The 10,839-nt window shown below is 41.2% G+C and overlaps 1 non-coding gene across 1 annotated transcript; it reads right to left on the bottom strand.

Moving 5' to 3' along the window:
• Positions 1 to 495: 495 nt before the first annotated feature.
• On the bottom strand, positions 496 to 603 carry LOC112804239 (small nucleolar RNA R71). The gene has a single exon (XR_003202855.1). It is a non-coding gene; the product is annotated as a small nucleolar RNA R71 (small nucleolar RNA).
• Between the last annotated feature and the right edge of the window lie 10,236 nt (positions 604 to 10,839).

Here is a 10,839-nt window from a genome sequence, read left to right as displayed (position 1 = left end):
AGCTGATCCAGAACCTGAAAGGACTCTAAAGAGGAAACTAAGAGAAACTAAATTACAACAATCCAGAGACAACTTTGCTGAAATTTTCGAACAAGAAAAGAAGATGGCAGCCGAACCCAACAACAATAATGCAAGAAGGATGCTTGGTTATTACACTACACCTACTTCCAAGTTTGATGGAAGAAACATCTCAATCCCTGCCATTGGAGCTAACAATTTTGAGCTGAAACCTCAATTAGTTGCTCTAATGCAATAGAACTGCAAGTTTCATGGACCCGTCAGAAGATCCCTATCAGTTTTTAACTGAGTTCCTGCAGATCTGTGAGACTGTAAAGACGAATGGAGTAGATCCTGAAGTCTATAGGCTCATGCTTTTTCGCTGTAAGAGACAGAGCTAGAACATGGTTGGATTCATAACCCAAAGATAGCCTGGACTCTTGGAATAAGCTGGTCACGGCCTTCTTGGCTAAGTTCTTTCCTCCTCAAAAGCTGAGCAAGCTTAGATTGGATGTTCAGACCTTCAAACAAAAAGATGGTGAATCCCTCTATGAAGCTTGGGAAAGATACAAATAGATGACCAAAAGGTGTCCTTCTGACATGCTTTCAGAATGGACCATTCTGGATATATTCTATTATGGTCTGTCTGAGTTCTCCAAGATGTCATTGGACCATTCTGCAGGTGGATCCATTCACCTAAAGAAAATGCATGCAGAAGCTCAAGAACTTATTGACATGGTTGCAAATAATCAAGTCATGTATACTTCTGAGAGGAATTCCGTGAATAATGGGATGCCTCAGAGGAAGGGAGTTCTTGAGATTGATGCTCTGAATGCCATATTGGCTCAGAACAAAATGTTGACTCAGCAAGTCAACATGATTTCTCAAAGTCTGAATGGATGGCAAAATGCATCCAACAATACTAAAGAGGCATCTTCTGAAGAAGAAACTTATGATCCTGAGAACCCTGCAATAGCAGAGGTAAATTACATGGGTGAACCTTATAGAAACACCTATAATTTATCATGGAGAAATCATCCAAATTTCTCATGGAAGGATCAACAAAAGCCTCAACAAGGCTTTAATAATGGTGGAAGAAATAGGCTCGGCAATAGCAAGCCTTTTCCATCATCTTCTCAGCAACAGACAGAGAATTCTGAGCAGAGCACCTCTAACTTAGCAAACATAGTCTCTGATCTATCCAAGGCCACTTTAAGTTTTATGAGTGAAATAAGGTCCTCCATCAGAAATTTGGAGGCACAAGTGGGCCAGCTGAGTAAGAAAGTCACTGAAACTCCTCCTAGTACTCTCCCAAGCAATACTGAAGAGAATCCAAAAAGAGAGTGCAAGGCCATTGATATAATCAACATGGCCGAAACTAGAGAGGAAGGAGAGGACGTGAATCCCAGTGAGGAAGACCTCATGGGATGTCTCTCAAGTAAGAAGGAGTTCCCTATTGAGGATCCAAAGGAATCTGAGGCTCATATAGAGACCATAGAGATTCCACTAAACCTCCTTTTGCCATTCATGAGCTCTGAAGACTGTTCTTCCTCTGAAGAGGATGAAGATGTAACTGGAGAGCAAGTTACTCAATATCTAGGAGCCATTATGAAGCTAAATGCCAAGCTGTTTGGTAATGAGACTTGGGAAGGTGAACCTCCCTTTCTCATTAGTGAACTAGATACATGGGCTCAGCTAACCTTACCTCAAAAGAAACAAGTTCCTGGCAAATTCGTAATACCCTGTACCATAGGCACCATGACCTTTGAGAAAGCTCTGTGTGACCTAGGGTCAGGCATAAATCTTATGCCACTCTCTATAATGGAGAAGCTGGGGATCATTGAGGTACAACGTGCCATATTCTCATTACGAATGGCAGACAAGTCAGTAAGACAAGCTTATGGATTGGTAGAGGACGTGTTAGTGAAGGTTAAAGGCCTTTACATCCCTGCTGATTTCATTATCTTAGACACTAGGAAGGAGGAGGATGAATGCATCATCCTTGGAAGACCTTTCCTAGCCATAGCAGGAGCTGTGATAGATGTTAACAGAGGAGAATTAGTCCTTCAATTGAATGGGGACTACCTTGTGTTTAAGACCCAAGGGTATTCTTCTGTATACATGGAGAGGAAGCATGAAGAGCTTCTCTCAATACAGAGTCAAACAAAACCCCCAAAATCTAACTCTAAGTTTGGTGTTGGGAGGCCACAGCCAAACTCTAAGTTTGGTGTTGAATCCCCACATCTAAACTCTAAGTTTGGTGTTGGGAGTCTACAACATAGACCTGATCACCTGTGAGGCTCCATGAGAGCCCACTGTCAAGCTATTGACAATAGAAAAGCGCTTACTAAGAGGCAACCCTATTTTTATTTATCTAATTTTATTTTATTTTCATTGTTCTTTTATGTTTTATTAGGTTCATGATCATGTGGAGTCACGAAAAAATATTAAAATTAAAAACAAAATAAAAAACAGCAGAAGAAAAATCACACCCTGAAGGAAGGACTTACTGGCGTTTAAATGCCAGTAAGGAGCATCTGGCTGGCGTTCAACGCCAGAACAGAGCATGGATCTGGCGTTGAACGCCAGAAACAACTAGCATCCTGGCGTTTGAACACCAGGAATATACCCTGAGGAGAGCTGGCGCTGAACGCCAGAAACAAGCATGGAACTGGCGTTCAACGCCAGAAACATGCTGCAATTGGACGTTAAACGCCCAAAATAAGCATCACTTCGGCGTTTAAATGCCAGAATTGTATGCAAAGGCGTTTTACATGCCTAATTGGTTCAGGGATGTAAATCTTTGACACCTCAGGATCTGTGAACCCCACAGGATCCCCACCTACCTCAACTCACCTTCTCTCCTCTTCTTCACATTCATCCTATCTTCCCCATAAATACTATTCTCCAAAAACCCTTCACCAATCACCTCAATCTCTCTTCCCAATTACCCCCCTTCACCACTCACATCCATCCACTCTTTCCCATACCACCTACCTTCAAAATTCAAAATTTCTTTCCCACCCAAACCCACCCGAAATAGCCGAACCTACTCCCTCTCCCCTCACTATATAAACCCCTCCATACTTCTTCATTTTCACACAACACAACCCCCTCTTCTATACCTTGGCCGAATACACCTCCCCCCACTCTCCTCCATATTTCTTCTTCTTTTTCTTCTTCTTTTCTTTCTTCTCTTGCTCGAGGGCGAGCAATTTTCTAGGTTTGGTGTGGTAAAAGCATAGCTTTTTGTTTTTCCATAACCACCTATGGCACCTAAGACCGGAGAAACCTCTAGAAAAGGTAAAGGGAAGACAAAAGCTTCCACCTCCGAGTCATGGGAGATGGAGAGATTCATCTCCAAAGCCCATCAAGACCACTTCTATGATGTGGCCAAGAAGAAGGTGATCCCTGAGGTCCTTTTCAAGCTCAAGAAAAATGAGTATCCGGAGATCCAACATGAGATCCAAAGAAGAGGTTGGGAAGGTTTGACTAATCCCATTCAACAAGTCGGAATCTTAATGGTTCAAGAGTTCTATGCCAATGCATGGATCACTAGAAACCATGATCAAAGTATGAACCCGAATCCAAAGAATTATCTTACAATGGTTCGAGAGAAATACTTAGATTTTAGTCCAAAAAATGTGAGGTTGGCGTTCAACTTGCCTACAATGCAAGAAAATGCACGCCCCTACACTAGAAGGGTCAACTTTGATTAAAGGTTGGACCAAGTCCTTATGGACATATGTGTGGAAGGAGCTCAATGGAAAAGAGACTCCAAAGGCAAGCTGGTTCAATTAAGAAGACTGGACCTCAAGCCTATGGCTAGAGGATGGTTGGAGTTCATCCAACGCTCCATCATCCCCACTAGCAACCGATCCAAAGTTATTGTGGATCGGGCCATCATGATCCATAGCATCATGATTGGAGAGGAAGTTGAAGTTCATGAAGTCCTCTCCCTTGAATTCTACAAAATAACCGAAAAGCACTCTACCTTGGCAAGGCTAGCTTTTTCTCATCTTATTTGCCATCTATGTTACTCAGCTGGAGTTATCATAGAAGGAGACATCCCCATTGAGGAGGACAAGCCCATCACTAAGAAAAGGATGGAGCAAACAAGAGAGCCCACTCATGGAACCCAAGAGACGCATGAGGAAGCTCATCACCAAAAAATCCCGGAGATGCCTCAAGGGATGCACTTTCCTCCCAAGAACTATTAGGAATAACTCAACAATTCTCTAGAAGATTTGAGTTACAATATGGATCAATTAAGGGTGGAACATCAAGAGCACTCCATTATTCTCCATGAAATTAGAAAAGATCAAAGAGCAATGAGGGAGGAGCAACAAAGGCAAAGAAGAGGCGTAGAAGAGCTCAAGGACATCATTGGTTCTTCAAGAAGAAAGTGCCACCATCACTAAGGTGGACTCATTCCTTGTTCTTAATTTTTTCTGTTTTTTGGTTTTTATGCTTTATGTTTGTTTATGTTTTGTGTCTCTACTTCATGATCATTAGTATTTAGTAACTATGTCTTAAGGCTATGAATAATTCCATAAATCCTTCACCTCTCTTAAATGAAAAAATGTTTCTAATTCAAAAGAACAAGAAGTACATGAATTTCGAAATTTTCCTTGAAATTAGTTTAATTATATTGATGTGGTGACAATACTTTCTGTTTTCTGAATGAATGCTTGAACAGTGCATAATTTTGATCTTGTTGTTTATGAATGTTAAAATTGTTGGCTCTTGAAAGAATGATGAACAAAGAGAAATGTTATTGACAATCTGAAAAATCATGAAAATTGATTCTTGAAGCAAGAAAAAGCAGTGAAAAAGCAAAAGCTTGTGAAAAAAAATGGAAAGAAAAAGAAAAAGCAAGCAGAAAAAGCCAATAGCCCTTAAAACCAAAAGGCAAGGGTAAAAAGGATCCAAGGCTTTGAGCATCAATGGATAGAAGGGCCCAAGGAAATAAAATCCAGGCCTAAGCGGCTAAATCAAGCTGTCCCTAACCATGTGCTTGTGGCATGCAGGTCCAAGTGAAAAGCTTGAGACTGAGTGGTTAAAGTCGTGATCCAAAGCAAAAAAAGAGTGTGCTTAAGAACTCTGGACACCTCTCACTGGGGACTTTAGCAAAGCTGAGTCACAATCTGAAAAGGTTCACCCAGTCATGTGTCTGTGGCATTTATGTATCCGGTGGTAATACTGGAAAACAAAGTGCTTAGGGCCACGACCAAGACTCATAAAATTAGCTGTGTTCAAGAATCAACATACTTAACTAGGAGAATCAATAACACTATCTGAATTTCTAAGTTCCTATAGATGCCAATCATTCTAAACTTCAAAGGAAAAAGTGAGATGCCAAAACTGTTCAGAGGCAAAAAGCTACAAGTCCCGCTCATCTAATTAGGACTAATATTCATTGATATTCTGGAATTTATAGTATGTTCTCTTCTTTTTATCCTATTTTATTTTTAGTTGCTTGGGGACAAGCAACAATTTAAGTTTGGTGTTGTGATGAGCGGATAATTTATACGCTTTTTGGCATTGTTTTTAGGTAGTTTTTAGTAGGTTTTAGTTACTTTTAGGGATGTTTTCATTAGTTTTTATGCTAAATTCACATTTCTGGACTTTACTATGAGTTTGTGTGTTTTTCTGTGATTTCAGGTAATTTCGGACTGAAATTGAGAGACCTGAGCAAAACTCTGATAAGGAGGCTGACAAAGGACTGCTGATGCTGTTAGATTCTGACCTCCCTGCACTCGAAATGAATTTGTTGGAGCTACAGAGCTCCAAATGGCGCGCTCTCAACGGCGTTGGAAAGTAGACATCCAGAGCTTTCTAGAAATATATAATAGTCCATACTTTATTCTAGATTAGACGACACAAACTGGCCCTCAACGCCAGTTCTACGCTGCATTCTGGAGTCAAACGCCAGAAACACGTCACGAACCAGAGTTGAACACCAAAAACACATTACAACTTGGCGTTCAACTCCAAAAGAAGCCTCTGCACGTGTAAAGCTCATGCTCAGCCCAAGCACACACCAAGTGGGCCCCGGAAGTGGATTTATGCATCAATTACTTATTTCTGTAAACCCTAGTAGCTAGTCTAGTATAAATAGGACATTTTACTATTGTATTAGACGTCTTTGACCATTCGGTCTTTTGACCAAATCCTGGATTGTATTTTTGATCCTGTGATCACGTTTTGGGGGCTGGCCATTTGGCCATGCCTGAACCTTCATCACTTATGTATTTTCAACGGTGGAGTTTCTACACACCATAGATTAAGGGTGTGGAGCTCTGCTGTACCTCGAGTTTTAATGTAATTACTACTATCTTTTATTCAAATTCAATCTTATTCCCGTTCTAAGATATAACTCGTACTTCAACCTGATGGATGAGATGATCCGTGACACTCATCATCATCCATCCCTATGAACGCGTGCCTGACAACCACTTCCGTTCTACAAGCGAAAGCTAGAGTGTGTATCTCTTGGATTCCTGATGCACGATGCATGGTTGCCTTCGCCTAACAACCGAGCCTTCCATTCTGTGAGATCAGAGTCTTTGTGGTATAAGCTAGATTGATGGCGGTATTCATGAGAATCCGGAAAGTCTAAACCTTGTCTGTGGTATTCCGAGTAGGATTCAGGGATTGAATGACTGTGACGAACTTCAAACTCGCGATTGTTAGCGGTGCTGTGACAAGAACATTTGGACATTTTTCACTGAGAGGATGGGATGTAGCCACTAACAACGGTGATGCCCTACATATAGCTTGCAATGGAAAGGAGTAAGAAGGATTGAAGGAAGGCAGTAAAAAAGCAGAGATCCAACAGGGACAAAGCACCTCCGTACACTTGTCTGAAATTCTCATCAACGATTTACATAAGTATCTCTATCCTTATTTAACGCTCTCTTTATCTATACTTTCGAAAGTCAATTATAACCATTATAATCTGCCTGACTGAGATTTACAAGATGACTATAACTTGCTGACAAATGAATTTTTGTTGGTGTAGAATTTATCAAGTGATCAATCGTAGCATAGTCTAGACCAACACGAAATCCATCATCAAACAAAAACTACAATCTATATTCGAGAGTATATATCTCCCGAGTCGTTCTCCCTTGGAATTGCCAAAGTATGCATCTTATTGTTTTGGTAAGCCTTGTTGAGTTCTTGGAAGAAGTTAGCAAGTAATGAGAAACAAACAATCAATTATCAAGAGGGCTTGACTTAGGGTTGGCATTGGAAATTCTATCCTCATAGCTCATTCAATGTTGACAACTAGTAGGCTTGCTTCATTTAGTTATCCCCTAAGTGTAGAGGAAAATCAAATGGAAACAATCAACTTGAATCACAAGTCCTAGCTTCACCTTAGGGGAATCTAGCTTTAGTGCACTCCAAGTCAATTGGCAATTCCTAACTATCAAGCAACTATTGAGATGACTATTCAATTCCTCCCAATGTCCAAACCCTATGCCAAGTACAAAAATTCTACTCCATAGCTAATATTGACATTTTATCAAACATGTAGTGAGCAAGAGGGAAAGTCATGGTGAAATGAAGAGAAAAGTAAATTTAGAACTATTGCAACACAAGAGATTAGCAACAAGTATCAAGGAACAACAATGAGAATCAAAATCTCAAGATATCAAATGAATCCAAAAACCATGGAATTGAATCCTAGATCCAAGGTATGTCAACAATTACAACTTGAATTTAGAAGGGAAAATCTATTACATGAGCAAAGTGAAATGAAAGTGCAATAGATCTCACCAAAAATTGGGCAAAAATTCAGAACTTTGATGAGAAGGAACCCTAGTAAAAGCTTGAGAGAAGTTGGTGAATCCTAGAGAGAAGTTGGAGCTTCTCTCTCTAACAATGTAACTAACTCAAAAATATCTCCAAAAAACTAAAAAATGAACTAAGTCCTCTCAACCTTTGCCCATTTGGTCCTCTTAAGTCTTTTCCCGCCAAAGCACTCCTCAAAAGTTGGGATCTCCAACCAACTCCACGCCTAAGTCACATGACTTTTAAAAAATCATTTTCGAACATCGGCGCGCACGCGCAAGGTACGCGTGCGCGCCCTGGATGCGGCTCTGGAGTATGCGCGGAAGCGGAGTGTACGCGTACGCGTCCATGAAGATCCTGGCTCAGCTGCTACTCTAGCCGGCTCGTGGCTTGGCTCTCAGCTTCGGCTTCACATTGCTCTCATCCGCGCGGGCGCGCCATGTGCGCGCACGCGCCCATGCGGAAATCTCCAATGCTCAATTTTCATGCTTCCTTTCCTTGCACCCTTCTTCCTTATCTTTTCCTGTCCATTCCTAGTCTATGTCCTGAAATCACTTAGCACACGAGTCACGGTATCGAATGGCATTAAGGCGAGACTAGAAATGTGTCTATTTTGGTGCAAAATAAGCATGTTTTCCTTTATGAGGCAAAACTGGGAAAAGAATGCAAATCCTTATATTTTCATGCAGAAAGTGTGTGAAATCATTGATAAACCCTTTGAAATTAGCACAAGATAAACTCTTAAAATGGGGTTTGTCAACCTCCCCACACTTAGATTCTAGCATGTCCTCATGCTTAGGAAAATGCAAAGAGATATAGAAGACCTAGGGTCACAAACGTATGGGACTCATGGAATGCAACCTACTCATATGCATGCAGCTACAACTAGTGCGGTTATCTACTTGGTTGGGAACAATCAACTTCCTTATGACATGTGCAAGCCTATTGGGTACAATGGTGGCTAATGCATGAATCTTGCCAAATTCTAAGCATCAAATGCAATTTATACACCCTTGCATGAGGAATGCTCGCGAGAGCCGGGAATCAAAGGATTGAGCGTCGCACCCTTACCGGAAGTATTTACACTCTAGTCGCTCAGGTGTTTAGGGTTGACTCTCTCGATTCTCCCCTAATCATGCTTTCTAAGATTTGTTCTTCTTCTAACAATCAACATGTATTTCATGCATGCATACATCTATCATGAGGTCTTCTCCTTAGGTTGTAATGGGGTTAGGGTCAAGGTAGGATCATATATGGCTAGTGGGCTTAAAACTTGGATCTTTGATGAACTTAAACCTTCCCACCTAATCTACATAATGACCTATACAATTAAGTGCTAATCTAACCACCCATTCCTCACTTTTTCACATACTCATGTATTCCTTTTTAATTTCACACACATATGCATTGATCTTATTGAGCTTCACTTTGGGGCATTTTGTCCCCTTTTTATTTCTTTCTTTTTCTTCTTTTTTTCTACTTTTTTCTATTATATTTTTTTTTCATATTATTCTTCTTTTTCTTTTTTTTTTCTTTTTTTTTCATTCATTTTTTTTTCTATATACAAGAATCTCAATGCATAAGGTTTCACATTTGATTAATACATGAGTATGTACCCAATTCCTTAATATTTCCAATAACAAAGCAAGACTACCCTTTTGTCCACCCAATGTCCCAAAATTCCCACACTTGAATGATACTCACACACACTAGCCTAAGCCAATCAAAGATCCAAATTGAGGACTTTCATTGTTTTCCGCTTTACGGCTTGTAATGTGCTAAATTAAGGAACAAGTGGGTTAATCGTCGGCTCAAATTGGTTAACAATGGAAGACAAAAGGTAGGCTATTTGGGTAAGTGGGCTAATGAAATGATGGCCTCAATCCTGTAAATGCATGAATACACAAAATAATGGACATAAAGAATAAAACAAAGCAAAGATTACAATCATAGAAGGAGAATAATGCGCACAAGAAGGAAAATAAGTGGTTATGAGATGTAACCACACCATTAGGCTCAAAGCTCACTTGCTTGTGCTCTTGGCTCAAAACTATGTCCCAAAATATAATTCCTCATGCAATTTGGCATCAAAGCATTTAAAATTTTGCAATGCCCCATGATTGTCCCCAAAGTGTTGGTTTCTTTAAGAAAGAATTCATTGTTCCAACCAAGTAAATTTATCATGCAGATGGTGTCAACTAAAACCTACTCATGCAACCTATCCTAATTTATTCAGCTTTTACCTACGGAGATCGGTCGGTCGACCTCCCCACACTTAAAACTTAGCACGGTCCTCCGTGCTGTAGGTAAGGCGCAGTGGTTGATCGAGTGCCGACTGTCCCATATCCCCAATGTTATCGCTCTCTCCGCTTGAAGTTGCGGTGGATGTTGAGATATCGGGTTCCTCCATAGGTGGTGTGACGACGCTTAGGAGCTTCTTCACATGAGCATATCGGCGTTGGTTACGCCGCTCATAACGGTCCAGTTTCTTGTGAAGGTCCTCAAGGCGTTGGGCGGCCGATTTTGGTGATGTAGATGAGGTGGTAGCTTTGTGAGTTGGTGTGGTTAATCCGCTGTCCTTGGTAGCTTCCGGCGGCTTGAGGCATCTCTTGGTCGGAATTATATCACCATCGACCGGAATTGATGCTCTCCTATCTTTAGCCTCCCGGTTGACGCCGGCTCTTGCAACCAATTCCGTCACCAAACCGGGGAACGGTAGATTTCCCTTGGCATGGATGCGCCCCATGGATTGGCGGATGACATGCGAAACGTTGACCGGTTTCTCGGTTAAGATGCACCAAATCAATAGGGCCAACTCAGCGGTAATGGAGGAGCCATGTGTACTTGGGAGCACATAGTGAGCTAGAATTTGGGCCCATGCTGTGGCTTCTTGAGTGAGGTGGCGGACATCCAAACCTTTTGGTCTTTGCTTGAGAGTCCCCCGAATCCAATAGGCGTCGGGTAGAGCAATGACACGGAGGATTGCGCTCCAATCAAATGTGCGGTCATTGCATGTAGCCAAGACTTCCTCATAGGCGTCAT

The sequence above is a fragment of the Arachis hypogaea genome, chromosome 5 (genome assembly GCF_003086295.3).
Source record: "Arachis hypogaea cultivar Tifrunner chromosome 5, arahy.Tifrunner.gnm2.J5K5, whole genome shotgun sequence".
Lineage (NCBI taxonomy): Eukaryota > Viridiplantae > Streptophyta > Magnoliopsida > Fabales > Fabaceae > Arachis > Arachis hypogaea.
The sequence above is the reverse complement of the archived record's forward strand: the minus strand, read 5'-3'. Positions and strand labels throughout refer to the sequence as shown.